This window comes from Perca flavescens, chromosome 18, assembly GCF_004354835.1.
Source record: "Perca flavescens isolate YP-PL-M2 chromosome 18, PFLA_1.0, whole genome shotgun sequence".
NCBI lineage: Eukaryota > Metazoa > Chordata > Actinopteri > Perciformes > Percidae > Perca > Perca flavescens.
The window spans coordinates 12,511,880-12,532,695 of NC_041348.1; the positions used below are offsets into that span (position 1 = coordinate 12,511,880).

The 20,816-nt window shown below is 39.6% G+C and overlaps 1 protein-coding gene across 3 annotated transcripts in view; it reads right to left on the reverse strand.

The window, feature by feature from the left end:
- The window catches only part of klhl29 (kelch like family member 29), a 232,935-nt gene extending 230,482 nt beyond the window's left edge, over positions 1 to 2,453 (reverse strand). For 2 of the 3 annotated variants that reach the window (XM_028605863.1, XM_028605864.1), the window contains exon 1: positions 2,336 to 2,452. The gene's annotated coding sequence lies outside the window, so the exon portion shown is untranslated. Of the gene's footprint in view, positions 1 to 2,335 lie in introns of all 3 variants that reach the window. The other variant, XM_028605865.1, reaches the window with a different exon arrangement.
- Between the last annotated feature and the right edge of the window lie 18,363 nt (positions 2,454 to 20,816).

Genomic DNA, 20,816 nt, shown 5'->3' on the forward strand with positions numbered 1-20,816 from the left:
ACTATATTAAAAGGATTTAAGTTAAGGTGTTTTTTTGTATTTTTTTAATGCTTTTTAGAAAACGTATCTGTGGCGGTCACCGTCTTTGTCCTTGGTTGCCGACCTTTTTACTAACTGACCACTACTTCACCATGTTAGTTTCGGTCGCAAGCTCTGAGACGTGAAGTTAGTTTTTTTATTTCTCGCAGGAGCGCTTGCGCACAACATGAGCGCCGCACACACCATTTGGTAGGCTATGGTCCTCAGCTAAGGGGTGGCAGTGAAACTGATGATCCTCCTCTCATTCATTCATTCAGGATAGGACAAGTGCCCTGGTACCGTCCAAACTCATGCCTGGCACAAAGCACGTCCAAATGTAGCGTACATAAAGTCAGCGTGGGGACTGCTTCCACCTACGCGGACTGAGCGCTTACCTCCCCGGTCGCTCGCTGCTGCTGTCCCCCGGCGTTTGTCCTTGTTTCGCTACGACGCTGCTTATGTCTGAATGCTGTCTTTATCCCGCAAAGACTGCTGTTGCATTTTACAGCAAAGGGAATCGCACTGTGCACCGGTCGCGGCAGTGTGCTGGTCGGTAAGTAGCCTGTCTGTGTGTGCGCCGCTCAGCACGTCACCAAGTGGGGTGGACAGGACTTGGCAGACGCGTCTCCCTGTGCTCCCTGCGCGGCGGCGGATCTGAGATGTAGAAGCGACTGCTTGGACTGGGCTGGCATACCGTGTGGCCACTTTTCTCCCGATGCTGCTCCTCCCCTTTCACTCTGGCTTGTTCACACAAGCCTTACAGCGCCCCCCACCCGCCACTACGTGCAATTGCATGCAACTGCAAAGCTGTGTTCCCACCACAGCATCAGTACGGACAATAAAGTCGTTCTCATACTGTAAGAGGGTCCTGGGATCACCAGGGGCCACACTAAGAGAGGCTCATGCAGGTCTACATTTATTTGATTCTCTAGAGAAGAGATCTTCAACAGGAGGTCCGAGACCCCTAGGGGGTCCTCAGAGTCAATGCAGGTGGGCCTCCAAATTATGTCTAACATGAATCCAACATATTGTTAGCAAATATAAATCCCCACTGATGATAGGCTTACTGGCCCATAGGTAAGGTAGTCACTAAGGTAGCCATCCACAGATAAGGATTCACTGTGCCACGTTTAACATTAAAACATGATTTATAAAATCATGCCAATAATAATCATTTTATAGCTTGCAAAAAAGTATTTTATAAAGGCTTTAGGCCGCCCACGAGTTATTGTAGGCCCAGTTTAATATGCAACTTCATTTCATACAATATACTGTATGTAGTAGGGGGTACCTGCTCCATCTCTCTTTCAGTTAAGGGGTCCTTGGTTTAAAAAAATCATCGAAGACCCCTGCTCTAGAGTCTAGATGAACAATAATAATGTAATTTGTAATGCTTTGAGATCTCCACTTTTGAGCAAAATCTAAATTTTGAGCATATCAAACACTTTATTTCCTGCATTCTGGTGAATTTTTCTGCAACAATTTGTGCCTTTTCTGCATCAAGTTATGGTGCAAATGTCTTTATTCATGTTAAGGAAATTATCATTAGATTTTGGGGGAAGGTGGGGTTGCACTGGCCAGTTTTGATTATTGGGATGGCTGTAACCCCCCCTGTAAATTATGCCTATGGTAATATCAACTTGCAGCAAAACCCACTCCCATAGGCTATGAAGAAGGAGAAGAAAAAAAACAAATCACAGAAAGCTTTTCACAGGTCAGAATCTCTTAAAAAGGGCCACCAAAAAGGGTTGTTTTTCATTATTGGTCCTGCAATACCCAGAGCACGGCACCTTATCCTACCTGGTAGTTAAGGCTGGTAATTACATTCACTTTGCACACTGGCTGTAAACCAGCCCCTGAATAAAAATCAACAATGCTCTCTCTGGCTGGATCCAAATCGGCTAAAATAAATGTCCTTTCCGAACCACTTTCCTATGAACACAATCAGAAACGTGATGCGGTCAAGAAGAAGGGATTATATGAAGGACGAGAGTAGGGCTTTTTCACAGAACACATTGTGACATGTCACAAAAGGAAAAGCTCAGGCGTGAATAATAAAACGAATGGTGGTTGGATTCCATTTAGCAGCTTTGGTTTCAGCACCTTTTTTTTAAACATTTAGATAATTTGACTATAGCTCTTATCTTGGCTGCTGGCTCTTAGATAGGCCACTTGCAGGGCAATTAACTCTGGAATTAACAAAGCAACCGTCTAATCCACAGTTTTCGACCACATAGGACCTTTAAATACTGTCCATATCTCCACAACCCCTTCTAAAGCTTTGCAGTTGTTGCTTAACAGAGCTATTTGTGCTTACCTGATGGATTGTCACCATGACACAGGAATCCATTAGAGTCAGTTGTTTTACTGTTGTAATGCCCCTTCACTGACCCTACTGTTTACACAGATGGTACACCCACACAGGTGTTTTCACTTATTTAGCTTGATTAGTCCTCCTATAGGGACTGTGTGGGAGTGTACATACTGTTTGATTGACATCTCTATCAAGCACTTGTTGGGGTGGAACAAGTTGTGTTTGGTGAGATCCCCCCTGTTTCCACCCATCATTCATCTGGGCGAGGGGGGGGTCTAATCAGCCTCAAGTGAAAACACCTGTGCTTAAACAGCATACTGATACAGTAGAATAAGTATACACATACAGTAACTGGCACAGGTGTAAATTATAATAATTTATGATCGGCTAAATGCCATTTAGCTGCTTCACTTTCAGGGTCCTGGTATTGTGCATGCTGGCTCACTGTCATGACTTACCCTTTGCAGGACGTGACATGAGAAATTAAGCCTATTCCGTTTTTGCATTGTAATTGCATTGCCACTTTTTTGCAACACTAATCGTTACCATCCATAATCAAGTTCTGCTAAGGTAAACATATGGCCATAGGTAGGAATACCAAGTGGCGGAGAAGTACTCAGATGTTTAGTAAAAGTAGTAATAAGAATAGCCCTACATCTACTTAAGTAAAAATAAGTGTCATCACAAAAGTATCTAAAGCAATCACTGATTTATGCTATATGTTTTTATATACAGTACAGGCCAAAGGTTTGGACACACCTTCTCATTCAATGAGTTTCCTTTATTTTCATAACTATTTACATTGTAGATTCTCACTGAAGGCATCAAAACTATGAATGAACACGTGGAATTATGTACACTACAAAAATCTACAAAAAAGTGTGGAATAACTGAAAACATGTCTTGTTTTCTAGTTTCTTCAAAGTAGCCACCCTTTGCTCTGATTACTGCACTCTTGGCATTCTCTTGATGAGCTTCAAGAGGTAGTCACCTGAAATGGTTTTCCAACAGTCTTGAAGGAGTTCCCAGAGATGCTTAGCACTTGTTGGCCCTTTTGCCTTCACTCCTCTCCCAGCTCACCCCAAACCATCTCGATTGGGTTCAGGTCCGGTGACTGTGGAGGCCAGGTCATCTGGCGCAGCACTCCATCACTCTCCTTCTTGGTCAAATAGCCCTTACACAGCCTGGAGGTGTGTTTGGGGTCATTGTCCTGTTGAAAAATAAATGATGGTCCAACTAAACGCAAACCGGATGGGATGGCATGTCGCTGCAGGATGCTGTGGTAGCCATGCTGGTTCAGTATGCCTTCAATTTTAAATAAATCTCCAACAGTGTCACCAGCAAAGCACCGCCACACCATCACACCTCCTCCTCCATGCTTCACGGTGGGAACCAGGCATGTAGAATCCATCCGTTCACCTTTTCTGCATTGCACAAAGACACGGTGGTTGGAACCAAAGATCTCAAATTTGGACTTATCAGACCAAAGCACAGATTTCCACTGGTCTAATGTCCATTCCTTGTGTTTCTTGGCCCAAACAAATCTCTTCTGCTTGTTGCCTCTCCTTAGCAGTGGTTTCCTAGCAGCTACTTGACCATGAAGGCCTGATTCGTGCAGTCTCCTCTTAACAGTTGTTCTAGAGATGTGTCTGCTGCTAGAACTCTGTGTGGCATTCATCTGGTCTCTAATCTGAGCTGCTGTTAACTTGCGATTTCTGAGGCTGGTGACTTGGATGAACTTATCCTCAGCAGCAGAGGTGACTCTTGGTCTTCCTTTCCTGGGGCGGTCCTCATGTGAGCCAGTTTCGTTGTAGCGCTTGATGTTTTTTGCGACTGCACTTGGGGACACATTCAAAGTTTTCGCAATTTTCCGGACTGACTGACCTTCATTTGTTAAAGTAATGATGGCCACTCATTTCTCTTTACTTAGCTGATTGGTTCTTGCCATAATATGAATTCTAACAGTTGTCCAACAGGGCTGTCGGCTGTGTATCAACCTGACTTCTGCACAACACAACTGATGGTCCCAACCCCATTAATAAGGGAAATAATTCCACTAATTAACCCTAACAAGGCACACCTGTGAAGTGAAAACCATTTCAGGTGACTACCTCATGAAGCTCAATGAGAGAACACCAAGGGTTGGCAGCGCTATCAAAAAAGCAAAGGGTGGCTACTTTGAGGAATCTAAAATATAAGACATGTTTTCAGTTATTTCACACTTTTTTGTTAAGTACATAATTCCATATGTGTTCATTCATAGTTTTGATGCCTTCAGTGAGAATCTACAATGTAAATAGTCATGAAAATAAAGAAAATGCATTGAATGAGGTGTGTCCAAACTTTTGGCCTGTACTGTATATCTATTATTGATTTAACTAATACATTAAAATATAAAAAAGGTCAAGGTAGAGCAAATTCTAACTACTTGTTATACTATTTGTTTAATCAATATTAATGCAATGTATTTTATACTATTAAAGCCCCTGTACACCTATTAGTCCACCCACACAAATAAGACCTCCTATCAGGCCTGTACAACTGCGTTTGATTGACATCTCATCTTGATTGTTAGGGCGGGGCAGCTCACACTGTTATCATTATTACTGGTACTTAGAGTTTATTGACATCATATTATAACCAGCATAGCTCCACTCAACTTACACATGACTTAAAGACTAATTAACCCACGTAATTGAAAACACCTGTGTAGATGCAGAGCCTTTAATTTGCAAAGTGACTAAAGTAAATGCTGCATGTACCTCACAATGGTACTTACTGTAAGTACAGTACTTGAATAAATGTACTTTTCGAACACCCCTGAAATAGTTAATAACCTCTAAAAAGAGAACACAAACCGTTTGACATACATGTAGCAGTGTGTAAAATGGTTAGCTGTGATGTGTGAATGTCTGTGGGGTCTTTAAAAAAAGAAAGTCAAGACCATGTCAAGCCGTTTTAACATGTAATAGCTATCTGGATATGTATTGTAAATAATACTAATAATAATAATACATTTTATTTAAAGGCGCCTTACTCGGCACTCAAGGACACTGTACAGGGATACATAAGACATTTAAAAACAGCAAAAAATAAAGAATACAACAACAATAACAACTACAGAAAGAGGCAGAGCAATTGACATCAAGTGGAATATTGTAGATATCCGTAACTCAATTCTCACTAGTCAAAAAGAACATTTCAGCTATCCGCAACGTCATTCTTACTAGTACAAATGACGTCACGTTTGCCATTCATGTGTATTGGACTTTCAATTTCAGATATCCACAATTACATTTTAGATATCTAGAATGAACATTCTGGATATATGCAATATAATTGTTACCATTTCAGATATCTACAATCCAATTGTTACTAGTCATAATTTTAATTTCAGATATGCAAAATGAAAAACCATTCCAGTTATCCATAATGTAATTTGGATTATCCAAAATGCAATACATTCTGACTAGTAAAAATGTAATTATGGATATCCACAATTCATGTTATGACTTGTAAAAATGCAATTTCAAATATCTACAATTAGAATTAGGACTAGAAGTAATAAAAATAAAATAAAAATTATGACTAGTAACAATTGGATTGTAGATATCTGAAATTGCAGTTCTTCATATAGTAAGAATTATATTGCATGGATAGGAAGAATGGCGTTGTGGAAAATTTGAAATGTTCTTTTTGACTATAAGTGAATTACGGATATCTGCACTAAATATCCAGCCTAGCCTTTAAAACGCACACTTGTACTTTTTAAGGATTTAAATTTAGGTTTGACTAGTACAATCAAAGTAATAGAAATCTGGAAATACAATTTCTACTAGTCAAAATGGTATTGTGGATATCTTTAGATACCATTCTGACTGGTGAGAATATAATTTTGACTAGGAGAAATGCTATTATGGATATCTAAAGTGTAATTACAGATAGGAGTGTGGTTCGATTAAATGTTAAAACGGCGTGCCATATTAAGACAGCACTTTAAAATAGTAAAGTATTCACTTCTAACGGTATAAATAGCCTACCACATTCACCAACATACAAGTTATGTATATATGCACTCCAGAATGCTTGGGTAAAATACTTGAGTGCTCCCCACTCCCGAGACATCCAGCGTTTCATCAAAATGTCGCACTTGGCAGAATAGATAGTGGGCCTTATCAGGGGTCAAATTCTATTTTGCAGTAATTTCAGCAGTCTTCAATCTGTGCCTTTCAGCCATGACAGCATGTGAGACGGTGCGCAATGGTGTGTCGTAGAGCCCAGTGAGCCTAATCTGAGCTGGCAGGTAATAGTTTGAATTAAAAAAGGATGTTTATATATTTTTATATTTTTACAAATAAAGCTTCTTATCTGAGATCCTTGTTTTATGGAATAACTACCATCCAAGGAGAATGAGTAACACGTTTAATGATGGAGCCGGCTCTGTGGTTGATTGATTGATTGATTGATTGATTGATTATACGCTAACATTCAACAGCAAGACCCAGAAATCAGGACGAGGGAAAGAATGAGGGATGAGGAGGGCGCACAGTGCAACTCAACAGTTAATGATGGAGATGCAAGGCTTGAAAAAGCAAATTAAGTTACATTTTTAACATGTTTAGCAGGGTGTGTTGGATTTAGGAAGAAAAAACAAGGAATAAATCAGCAGAAAACGGCCGTATGGGTGTAACGAGCATCGACTATACAGTAGATGATAACGACCCACAATTACAGTACGTTTCTTTAGGCAGGGAACTCTTGTGGCTATAGTAATTGTCGCGTGAACAAACGGGGAAGTGAGGTGACGAAGTGTACGAGTGTCAAACAAACACAGGGCTTATTCAGGAGACTGGGGTCCGTGTTCGGTGCATTGATGTAAACATTAAAGGTCCCGTGTGTAACCAAAAGTTAACTGTCGTTTTGAAATGAACCGAGTTTTGGTGACGCTATGACGTCCGTGACGTCACAATGTTACGTGACTCATTTTAAGCCAATCCCTGATGTTTTATTAACCCTAAAGCTGCCTACACATGATCCGCAGTAAAACCTCTCTGTGCTGACTGTGCCATTGTTTTCCTAGAGCGGGAGAGCGGTGGAGACAGCTCGGAGAAAGCGTTACCCTCGGCGTTACGCAATGCTCGGAATCGCCCAAGGGGGTAAGCGTCTGTCAACAACCCGTAGCTCCTATGGCGCCATTTTGATGCCAACAAGCACTCACCCACCGTTAGCATTCCATTGACTGCCATTCATTTTGACGTCACTTTGACAGCGAATAACTTTACATCTGAAGCGTTTAAAGACTTTATTTGTCCATTGTTTATTTTTAAAGAAACACGACAATGTATAAATTACACGTTATGGCTCCGTAGCAGACATTTTTGTAAAAATAGGCTAACGATTGTGTCATAATCACGCGACTTACTGTCGCATAGTAGAGGAATTACCGTATAGTACAGGAGAAGCTCGCAGGCAGTTTCGATTTACATTAGCTGCTTAAGTTTAATTACTAATGTTAACTAGCATTTTAGTTAGCAATAATTAGCCTGTGCCCATATACCTACGCTCTCCGTCTCTGCAAGATTGGGAATGATTGAGATTTCTCTAGGCACAGCTACCAGAAGACTTACAACTTTCAGACAGGTTGCTCACGTCATATTTATGTTGTCTCTCTCAGTTGGAGGCTGCGCAGGTACGCTCAGCGTTCACCGGATAAGTGCTTCTAATATCCTTCACTGGTCTCCGTCCAGAGCAACGGGATCTGTTGGTCCATTTAATATACTGTCGCCGCCGAGTGCTGCGCTTCAAGTTCAAATTATTTCAACTTTGACCACGTTGCCGGGGACCTTTCAATGCGCACCCAAATCCAGAATAAATGATGACGAGTGCTTGCGCACTCATAGTCGTATCATGTGTAGGCGGCTTAACTAAATATTTATATTATTATATATTATATATATATTTATATATATATTTACTAAATATATATTTTAAGTATTTGTTTCCTATACTAACCTAGTTCCGTTTCACAACGTCAACTAGGCCTACCTGTTTAAAACTGCGCCCGTTATGTTAAATAGAACGGTCACATGATTAATCCACCAGTGCGTGGCAGTAAATAGAACGTATGTGTTGTTTTGGGAGTCTGGAAATTGACCTATAACGTTGTTCAGGTATGAGGATGTGTTGGAATAAATACATTTACAAGCCCTTGTGAAAAGGATGCCAGTAATTGTGATATTAATTTCCTTTTTTCACATCACAAACCTCTTTGGAAAATAAATGATGATAAAATAAATAAAATTAAAAGTAAAAATACATATTTTCAATAATCCTCAGTTTGTTTGGGCATGCTAAAACTTGTTTTGTTATCTTTCACAGGTTATTTTGTAATTACTCACCTAGAGCGCAGTGATTCTGCAGGGCAGTGTGTTACTCATGCGCTTTTACTACTGTACCCTATGTGTGACAAAATCCGGTGTAAACAACAGTAATTGGGCTCAGGGGGCAGTGGGCAAAAACAAACTGCATCATTTCATTTTGGTGTTTGTGTATTTATTTTCTGTATAATGCAGCGGAATGGAAAGAAAATAGAAAAATAAGAAGAACATCTCTAGTCCAAGTTGTATAGGAGTTAAACAACTGCTGTGGGGCTGTGTGCAAACCTGGAGACCTCTTCTTTTCTTGGCTGATGTCTTTATTCTTTTCTACAGACTATCAATCCACTTCTATCTATTATTTACTTTGGGCTCTATATCAGCCTAGTTGTACTTTGCACTTTGACATCCATGCTACTTCTTTTTACCAGCAGGGCTGCAGCTTCAGTGCTGTTCTTTTATGGTCAGTGTATATCATTGTCAAACAGTGTATCTTCTTTGCAACATTTCTATGATCCTAGTAGTCTGTACTGCGCCAAATGTGTCAGTTCCACATTGTGTAACTGTCTTTCCGTGTGTGCGCCGACAACACAAGATTAAGTTTTTGTGCAACCTTTGCGTTAAAAGGGATTCTGAATGAATGCCTGACAGGAAGTGAAATGGGTACAATAAATTAACTTTAAGTTGCTAAAACTACAGCCAAGAGTTGGTAGAAGTATATCTGTATACTGTATAACCACTATTTACACACACACACACACACACACACACACACACACACACACACACACACACACACACACACACACACACACACACACACACACACACACACACACACACACACACAGCCTGAGCCCCATTCTGAATAGGCTGTAGTAGAAACAACCGGAACTGCAACAACTGACTCCCATGTCAATGATGCTTCCCCTATAAATGTATTTAAATATGTAATGAAATTCAATCGAATATGGGACTAGAATTCAAAACTAGAATTTATATTCTGTTTTATTAAACAACTACAGCTAAAGGATTACATGCTAATCCACGGGGCGACCCAATTCTGCCAGACTTGGGTTTATGTTTTGGAGCAGTAATATCAACTTAAAATGCACTGGAATGTGAGCTTTGAAAGATAAAGTTTATTATTTTTAAATTAGGTTTTAAATTTATTACGGCAGTGATTGTGGATGTCTTGTATGCCTGTGCTAATTGCAGCACCCATATTTTTTTTAAAGGTAAATTGTACTGTATTTTGGAGGATAAAAATCAAATTAATCTTGTTTTAATACAAAAAACTATATATCTTCTTTTCATCCACATGAGGATAAAATTATTCAAGTTGTTGCAGATATAGTATAGTTTCCACTTGTCTCAAGCAACTATGACAGTTTAAAATTGACCACACCCTTGTGTGGGAGACTTGTGTGTTGTTTTAAGTAGAATTACAGAAAAGGGGAGAGTCAACACATCTTTCCTATTACTGTAGAAGGAAATGAAGCAGACAGTAAGTCTGTGTTTATCCATTATAAAATCCATATATGTCTGGAAATGAAACGGCATACGTTCAGTCTCCCAACCACTTCTACTTTGCAAATTATGGTCTGACCACCCATTTGCTTCTTCTTTATTTTTTTAAATGACTAAGTAGCTGCTATGGTTCTCTGATCATCCTTGGAAAATCAATGCGTGTTTACATCCTCAACTAGGCACATTCAGGGCATCTTCCAAAAGGGTTCATACAGCACCAAAAAAAATCACATTGAGTCAAGCTAAATTTATATTCTGCATGACCTGCTCCTGTGAAGACGATGGAGCAGCCATGCCAAGTTTTTAAAAATGCAAATGTTGTTAATGGAGGTCCTTTGGGTGGAGGTACTTGGCCTGCGTTAAATCATAATGACATTTAGGCCACTCACCCTCTGAAACTATCAAAGTATTTCTTGCCTTGTCTTTGTATGAGACAGATTTTGTGATGCAAAATATTTATAACAGGATGTTCCTTATCTTGTCAGTGAACGCAGGTGGTTAGTACGTGGTTGAATAGCTGCCATTCGTGCAGTGATGTTCAAGTGGGTTTTTATGTGGATGGAATGTTAAATTAAATTGCCAGTCCTATGACAATAAACCCTGCAAATTGATCACAATGTCCCTTAATGCCAGCAGGTTTTAGCAGTTTGAGTTGCAACTTGAGAGCGACAAGAAATTCTATTGTCCCATTCCTCCTCCACCATGGATGCCTGGAAACCAAAACAATTACCAAGACTATTTCTGTTAGTGATGACCACAAACTCACACTCTTACTGCCGCAGGTGGCGGAAGGCTTTCTTCCAATTAACAAGTCTAATTACATAACAGCTCTGCAGAGTTGTCTGGCGTTGATTGTGTCTTGTGTGTGCTTGTGTGTGCTTGTGTGTGTGTGCACAAATGTCCATTGCAGAGTGTGAATGGAAAAACACAGCAGAATGATCAGTAGGGTCAAGGGATAAAGCTTAATTTCTTTCTTGGCTTGTTAATTGGCTTGAAGAGTTTTTTTAAATACTGAAAATAAACACTTAACAGGCTACATTTTGCATTTGGTATTTAAAAGGCAGCAGCATCTATACTGTGGGCAGCTTGGTACTCAGAGAGCAATGCTGATTTATCTAGTGGCCCATTACAATCAGACACAATTAACTTATTTCTTTTTTTAAGCTTTTCCAAAATGAAATAAATAAATGGTGTGAAATAAACTGACCAAATGGGAAAAACAAAATGACATAAACATTTCAGTTTAAACACTCGTAGTAGTAAACCCACAGATAATTATTACCAAACTCCATTTCTCCCCTTACCTGTAAAGCTTTATGGCGTATTTTAGCTTATTGTTTTGGTTTTCCAGCCCGCAATAGACCAAGAACAGAGCTAAAAGGAGAGTATTGAGCTTACATTCGTCAGGTGGACCAAAACACAACCTCAAAAGAATGTGAATGTTGCTCTTTATCTGCTGGATGAGTAAAAAGGCTGCTAGCATGTTAGCAATATCAACTTAAAGGTGATGTCAGTGTGGAGTTCACAGTTTCCCCCTGCGGCCCCCTATTGGCTAAAAAATAAATAAATAAACATAAATCAGTTCATGCAGGAAAGAAGGATCAAGAAAGTGTGTGATGAGTTTGGTGGAAGTATATTTCAGTCAATGAAATTATGAAAATATATTCTGAGTCCATGCATAGTTTATCACACATTTGGCCTTTTAACTTAACATGGGTTTAGACTGATCAAAGCTTGTATTTTTAATGTGTACACCAAATTGTATTCATGTGCAAAAATAGCCCTTAGCCATTTACAGCATGCAGGCTGTTATAGTCTCCTGACTGCCTTATTGAAAAACCTAAACTCAGCCTGAACAAAAACTAGACACTGCACGCTTCAGAGGTTTTATCTACAATGAGAAGTCCATGTTGTTTTCTCCTTTCTCCCGCTTCTCTTGCACCTCTGTAAGGCAAAAAAAACAACCTGTTTCACCCAATTATCTCTCCCACAGGGCACAGTCAGGCAATTTGGCTCAGTCAAGACTCTGATTCATTGGGCCAGATGATTCAAAGCTTTTGGGTGCCACAAGTCAGCCCACTAGGACTGAAACTGCTCTGTGATTCTCAGTTGATAGTTAGCAGTGTGAGTTGCAAGGACAAAAATAGCATGTTATTTCTAGTCTTCCTCATTTCATCTGTGAAAACCACATTCCCATGTGATAACAAGATGTTGTAAAGTAATATCTACCTGTAGTGACAGATGAAAGCTAACATTTCTTATATTTTATATCATATATAGAATTAATGCATGTACCTACAAATGCCAGTAGATTAAGGTTACATACATCTAATGCCGCATTCCCACTGCATGGTACGGCATGGTACATTAGCAAAAGTTGTGGATAGCACATGGTACCTGGTACTTTTTTTGGTACCACCTCAGTTGAGGTTCCAAGCGAGTTGAGCCAATACTAGAAGGTGGAGTTCTGATTGGTCAGAGAGAACCGTGACTAGCCAACACAGGACTTTTTTTTAGTCACTCGACCCAGATTTTAAAAAGCCCACCCAACTACATACGTACATCAGTGGTTTTCACGTCAAGGACCCCTATACTGACACAAATTAAACCAAGGACCCCAATTTGATTAGATTTTGTGCCAGGGTCCCCCATCTAATAGGATTTTTTGCTTTTAGATGTTTTATCAAAGAAAGTGTATAAAGCCCATTACCAAAATAGTCATACAATCTGTCATTGTTTTACTTATGGATGGAATTGTCCTGAAATTAAATTGCTGGTGACCCACTGGAACCCCCCCAAAGACCCCACTTTAGGAACCACTCCCGTAAACTACGTACACTATGCCGTACAATTGACGAAAAGCACTCCTCTGTTTGGTTGGCGATGAAAGGATTCAGCGAGTGACGCGTTGAAGATGATGTCACGGTAGTTTCACGCAGCGTTGCGTTGGCAATCAGCTGAGAGTCCCACCTACACTGGGAGGTGAAATAGAGATAAGGACATGGTACCAAAAGTGAGTTGATTCGAGTCAAGCCAAACCATGAAGTAAAAAGGAGGCATTAGTAACTAATAAGGATGATCAGCAGTGAGACAAACACAATGTCCTTGACAAACATGGAGGCGATTATCCCAAACATTAGGCCCTGCTAAACCGATTCATACATACTTGGGGACCCGGAGGACAGCATCTCCAATAATTACTGTATGAGGTTTTGTGCTCAGGCACATAAAACAGCCAATGCTTCATCTGATGCCTGCAGTCAATATAGCTGTCGGTATAATAGGCTTCTAGCAGCCACAGACGTCAGGACCACTGAAACAGTTCACTGTAGCTTTATTGCCACGTTAAGCAATTTGTGGGGGGGAAATGACAAACGAGCCAAAGAAATACCTTTAGCAGTGACCCTGCAAGAAAATGTTCTGTGATCACTCATCAGCTCCGGCCTAACCTGGCCTCTACACTGTTTAAAGCCATAATGGTTGATCAATGTGTCAAGTCAGTCTGGATTGTTGCAATTACAAAACAATGCCCCAGAAAGCTATTTTAAGCCATGTGCTATCGGTGGGAGAAGCAATAGAGAGGATAATTGGCTATTGACAAAAGAGTGTGAAAAGCAAAGACAGCATGCATGACCACTCTCCAGTTTACTCTGTCATCTTGAGGCTCTGATTATGCTGTTTACTGACCAGATAATTGGGGCAACGCTTGATAAAAACAAACATTTTTGGGTGAAGTGTCAAATACAAACTTGCATAAAATGATTCCGAATACTTAATTGGGAAAATGCTTCCCTATTTCCTGCAACTGCTTGTGAGGCCTGACACACCCTGGCTCCCTGGAGTTTAATGTTATGTTATTTACTGGGCTGTGCAATTTTTAAAAGCCTAAAGGGTTTTCATGCTTCCTTGGGTGTATACTGATACTAAACTGCTTTTTTTTTTTTAAGAGTTAATGACCAAATTAACATCATCATGGTCTGTGCTACACAAGCGTTACAATGACATTGATCTTCAGTCCATGTTTTACTATTAAATATGTTTTGTAACCAAGGCATTTAAAGGCCTGGAAAACCTCAATTCTTAATCAGCTTCCTACTATGAGTGATGGGGGTCCGACATGAAGACAAAATAACATTAGAGTAGATTAGATTATTGTATTTGTGTTATGATTTGAGATTTGCACCTCAGTGCAACAATAAAGATTTAGCAACATTTCAATATGATGACAGCTTTTTGGTTCGTTTATTTTGCCAGGCCAACGTCGGTCAAATCTCATCAAACCACACCCCAAACGGTTTCTGACTATTAAATGTTTAACAAAATTATATAACAAAAATATAGAGAAATTTATTTTTTCCAAACTTTAAGTTTGATTATTGCTATTACTTGTTAAGTCATTAAAATTCAATATTATCAAGAGAAACGTAAGATTTGACATCATGTTTTCATAGACTTTAAAAGCAAAAGATTACATAATGTAAAAGAAAAATAAACAGCACAATTGTAGCTGGAATTTAACCCTTGAGCAGTCAGCGGTGATCTCCATTGCATGCACATGATCTTGCCATCACGACACACCTCTTCCAGGATTTACGATAAATATTTGTTTAAAATAATAATGGAAATTTACCTTTGAAACCCAAACTGATAAAAAAGACATGTACCATAGATTGTACAGGAGCGTATCTCTGGGTCCCATGTTCCCCAGTTCAATATCCTTTTAATGTAAAATATTAGACCTTTCAAAAGGTTTAATGTTCCCAGCAATGCTTTTCCCCCCTAGTTCAAATGCTCAATGTATGTTTCCCTGGATCAGTTATGTTAAAATCACCCACCTACAGGTACAGCTGGCCTCCTGTTGTTATACTCCTTGAAACCTACAATCTCAAATTTGCGATAGTATTCTGTTCACAGTGGCTGAAGGGGTTATATTATTCAGACTGCATTTGAAAGGTCCATATCCCTACGTTCTTTTGCACTTTGAACTGCAAAGATACCAATCTTTTGCATCGAGGGCCCTGGGAACATAGGGATGACTCCTTGTATGCATTTTTTTCTTTGTATGTCTTTTGAAAATGACCCCTCCTTCCCCAGAAAGTAAATGCTGCCATTCAATGAATCTGTCAGCAATCAGATAATTGTCCATCTCTGTTAACATCTTCCACCCGAAAACTCTGTTGTTGAGCTCCACCTAGTGTTGAGAGCATTTCTCTTTAATCTCTTTTTCCAAAGACTTAAGAAGAACATAACTTGCTTTGACTGTATGTGAACTAAACTAACGAGAGCTGTTTGATATATTGTTTAATGAGATGAGATGTAAATGGGATGTATAGTGAATTTGGAATATGTTTATTTTTCAGTTATACAAATTATATATCCACCATTAAAGACATTGTGACACCTGCCCCCATAAGTTATTATTGACAATAAGATATACTCACAAACTCAAGTAAATTTGCATATATAAACATTTTTATATAGAAATACAGTGATATGTTGCTTGTTGGTCATTTGCAGCCAAGGAGGCTACTTCATACATATGATTTACATATCCACCTGACTGAGTCCCAGTGTTCTCTGCATCTGTGTTGCTCAGTGGGTTTTATAACCCAGATCCAGCAGAAGCATCATGGCTGGGTGAAACACAACAGAGGCCATCTGCTGTCTGTGTGGTGTCTTTGGTGCCCTGCCACAAAACTCTGCTGCCAGAACACCCAAGGGTACCCGTGTGCACGATGCTGCGCCTGGGGAATGGGTCACTGCAGCACCTTTACAGCCTGCTGACTCTGTCAAGCCCAGTCACAATGGCAGCGGTGTTTGAAAGGGGCCTTGTTGTAGCAGGATCGTTACACAACCAGGCCATTAACCTTAATTGGAGCAGCTTGGTGGAACACAGAAAAACTTTCAACACTCTGAGACAGCAATGTTGTTCCCCTGGGTTACATAAAATCGAAAACTGATCGCAGGCTGAGTTAATTGAATTGCCGAATACTACTTACTTACTTAACCTACATCCCTGCTGAGGAACTGAGGAGTAGGTATAGTTCTAGATCTAGTTCTGTGCTTTGACAGAATACTAAGGCCATTATATAATCACAGACACGTGACATCATAGGGCTATTCCTCCTCCCTCTGTTTGTGGGTAAACATAAGGACACTACTGAATTAATTCCCATATAGTAATAATTGGTTGTAGCCCATGAAACACTCACATAAGGGAAGACATAAGGGGATTTCTCCCTTTAAGATGCTAATTTAGCCTCAAGGCTGACTTAACATCTTGATATATAGATATTGAACATCATGTACAGCACACATGTCCAGATTAATCTTAAACTCTTCAAAAGCAAACATTGGAGTCCCATTTGACTGTATAAAGATATATTCAACTGCATCCTCAAATGTCAGGAAAATATAATAACAGGGAATAGCCTACATTTTTGCTTTCATTTCCATTTGTCAGCTTTGAGACTATTCGGTCCATCTATCTCCCACAGTAGGGAGATAGTGTTATTATCTCCCATTCATCAGAGAAAATAGCCCACAGTACTTCCTCCCTAAATCTGTTATCTCATGCTCATATTAATCTCCATAGAGATTGGATTGCAAAAGAAGATTACTGCAACAGCAGGATTTACAGGGCAGCAGGTCACTGCATATATTTCTGAGCCAGCAGCGCTACCATGACTTATTTGGATTTTAAAGTAAGACAAAAAAATATATGTTTGTCCCTGGAGTTAATGTTCCATTTAGGGTTAATGGAGCACTCCCAGACTGTATGTTGCTTTGTCTTTTTGACAGAGAGCTGAGAACATTAGATAAACACATTAAAATGCCAAACTGTCCTGGTGCTACAATAAGTTGCACACACACACACATCAATTAGTTTGCTCAAACAGAACCAGAGTGGGAGACGTTTTTAGTGTGTTTTCTAAGTCCAGAATAAGTTTGTGAATGTCAACAGCTTTCACCGTCAGCTTGACAGATTGTGGAAATGCACAGCGCTGAATGTGTAAACATGAGATGAATCATTTCTGTCAACAAGGCAATACAAGCAAACTGTGTGGGGAGATGTGGCTGTCTACAATGCTGGTCTTGGCATGCACCAGCCTTGAAATCTTTATCTTTGCAACCAGTAATGACTTTTGTAACTAGAATTTTCTAAATATATATACCCAGTCAGTCAAATAGAGAAATAGTAATACTGTTTGCCTGGGGAGTGTTGTTTACATTGTGAAGCTGCAAAGCCGCGCTCTCTGTCAAAGTCCCAATCACATGGTAATTGCATGGTAGCGAGATCAAATTTACTTCTAACTAATTCAAGGGCAAGCCTATGATCCCAGCCAAACACTATAAAAAATACATAGCTTGAACAAATGCATTTGTGCCAATATTATACAGTAGAAATCACTGTGCATCTGCTTAAAACATACAAAACACATCGTATGCTTATAAAATGTCATATTTTAACTACCTAACAGTATAGAAGTAGTTATAATTAGCTCCACCTCGGCCAGCTACAACTGTTAAATGCATCTTACCCATTTAGGTGGCACTTTCTAATAAGTCAGCCATTATAAAGGTTTTAAGCTGTAACAAGTGGCTTTATTAATCTAATGTTTTATATATCCATTATAAGCCATTAAAGGGGCACTCCACCAAATGTACATTAAAAGTTCAATTTACTAATCATGCAGAGTATTACTCAGCTTGTGAAAACAGTGGGATATTGACCTCTGTGGTTCAAGAGCGAGCTTTCCAAAGTTTGCACAAATAACCCTGATGATGTCATCGGGGTTATCTAGGATTTGGGCTTGAGACTTACAATTTTAACTGGAGGTAAGGTTTGAAAGAAGTGGACATTTTGTAGACAAGGTGGTTTTTGAAACTAGACCCATATTAAAGTGATGGTTCGGAGTAATTTCACCCTAGGGTCCTTTGCACCATGACCTCGAGCCAAACACTCCCCCAGAAGCTTTTTTCACCTGGGTCTAACGTTGGGAGAGTTAGCGTAGAGTAGCATTATCAGCTGAATAGCTTATTAGCGCAGGGGCTAATGGACCCACGTTTGTATCTCGTAAATGACCCCACTAATAATGCCCAAAATGATACCAAACTTCTACACTAGTACGAATAGGTTATGTACTCATAAAACGATGGATTGGAAAGTTTGTAAGTACACCAGAAGTTTATGAACACTTGCCTGCTCTTTTCTGCTCTCTGTTGCTGCAGCTGCTGCTACCTGCAGTTAGACGAGTGCTTAGGGCCGTCTACAAATTACTACACCGAAAAGAGATACAACAAAAATATTTATTAATTTAATGATTAAATAAGGTAATGTCTCCAAACTTATCTCAGTTATTACTTGTCTCCTGCTAGTTATACTACAGCACTTACTTTAAAAAAAAAAAGTTAAATTAAAAAGTATTTTTGTTGCATCTCTTTTCGGTGTTGTAATTTGTAGACAGCCCTAAGCACTCGTCTTAATGCCGGCAGCAGCAACAACAGCAGAGAGCAGAAGCCAGCAGGCAAGTGTTCATAAACTTCTGGTGTACTTACAAACTTTCCAATCCATCGTTTTATGAGTACATAACCTATATGTACTACTGTAGACGTTTGGTATTATTTCGGGCAATATCAGTGGGGTCATTTACCAGATACAAACGTGGGTCCATTAGCCCCTGCGCTAAGCTATTCAGCTGATAACGCTAACTCTCCCAATGTTAGACCCAGGTGAAAAAAGCTCCTCGGGGGGTGTTTGGCTCGAGGTCTTGGTGCAAAGGTCCCTAGGGTGAAATTACTCCGAACCATCACTTTAAGCACTATGAGTCCAAAGCCCCTTTCCAACTGGACTGGATTATCATCTTGCTTTTGTCTTTAGTGGGAAAGTTTACAATCAGCATTCGTTCCCGGGACCAATGACTCAGCAGTAGTGGTATTGATCGGCTCCAGCTCCGATCGGCAGTGATGGCAACATGACACCCAGGTGAACCACCCAATTTTCTCCCCGTTCTATGACACGCGCTGCCTCCATCGGTATCTTCAGCCACTAATTCCGTCCGTCTTCATGCAGGCAGTGCTCGAGCATCGTTCCAAATTAGTCCCCCCAGAGTTTGAAAGAGAGACTGAATAAGTAACAGATATTCTTTCTTTCTTGCTAACAAGCCATCAGCAAACATTATTAATGTAATTATAAATTGTGTATACATGGACACAAGTCATTAATACGTGTTTCTTAGTAATATCAATCAAGTGTTCAGTTTTAGATGTTACTAAGTGGTTTTTACTAGATGAATTTTGGTTCAGATGCACTGTAACCCATTTCCAGATGGGTCAATTGAGTTAAAAAGACAAAGCAAGTGTGATGCAAGGAGGAGGATAAACACCAACCACAAGCTGGCAAGCCTAAAGTTGTTGTTATAAATGGCTTGTTACTGATCTATAAAGCATCTTTAAATTATCCATTAACCAATAATATGTCATTAGTTACAGCTTACAATCCATTATTACAAAACTATACCCACATTTCATTGCATCAGTAATAATAATTGAATAATATAAATGGTAATATAACACTGAACGAGTCAATTTCGCATGATGAATACGTTACATTTTTGCAGATAATATTCTGCACTTTTAATAAATATAGTTTTGATTGCAGAACTATACACTTTGATTGATTTAAAAAAAAAAAATGTTTACATAGAGGTATCTCTATAGAGGTATCTCTATACCCATGTTACTTCCACCACTCATGCCACTAGAGGTCAGGCTAGCATTCACTATAGCTCAGTTTCAGGTGTGCTCTGATTATAAAATTCAGAATACACTGTGCCACAGTGCTCCATCTATTTCATATTTGATCACAAAGAAACTGGTAGGCTTTTGTGATGTAGCTGTATGAAACATGGTCACAGTACCTCACTTGTGAAATCATTCTCAGGCTTCAATAGCATCTCATCTTTTGTCAGCTCAGAGGAATCAGCTGGAAGAGGAGACTGTATTCGTCCTCTAAACCAAGAAACACATCGGTTGTCAAAACAGCGTGCCAGCAGGTGTTGTTGAGCGGCGACACATGACTTTAAATTGTCATTGTGTGCCAAAGGATGTTGATTTATCCTTTTCTCAAACTTAGGAGATAGACAATTTGGGCTATGGCAGCAGCTGTCTGCCTTATCTGATAGATGTAACCTTAATCAGGATTACTCTGCATCAACATGACAGGTGGAAGAGCTCTGGGCGCACACACACAACCACACATGTGCACAGATGTTCGTCCACATACAGTACACACGTGACCTAGCACTGTATGAACAAATGGAATCTGAAGTGATTTTCTTCCTTTAAGGACAGGATGTGGTCAGCAGAGCCAGGGAATGTCAGTTAGCCATGCAGAACTGCAATGCTGTCATACTGAACAGAAAAATAAAAGTAGTTAATGGTCTCTCACGAGAGTGCCAGCAGGAAAATGATTGGTCTAAAGAGCCCTTTCCTAGTGCCTCGTGCAATCACTTAGATGAAATGGAGCTGACAAAGTAGCAAAAGCCTTTTTTTCTCCTTGTTTATTTGGAATCTATTCA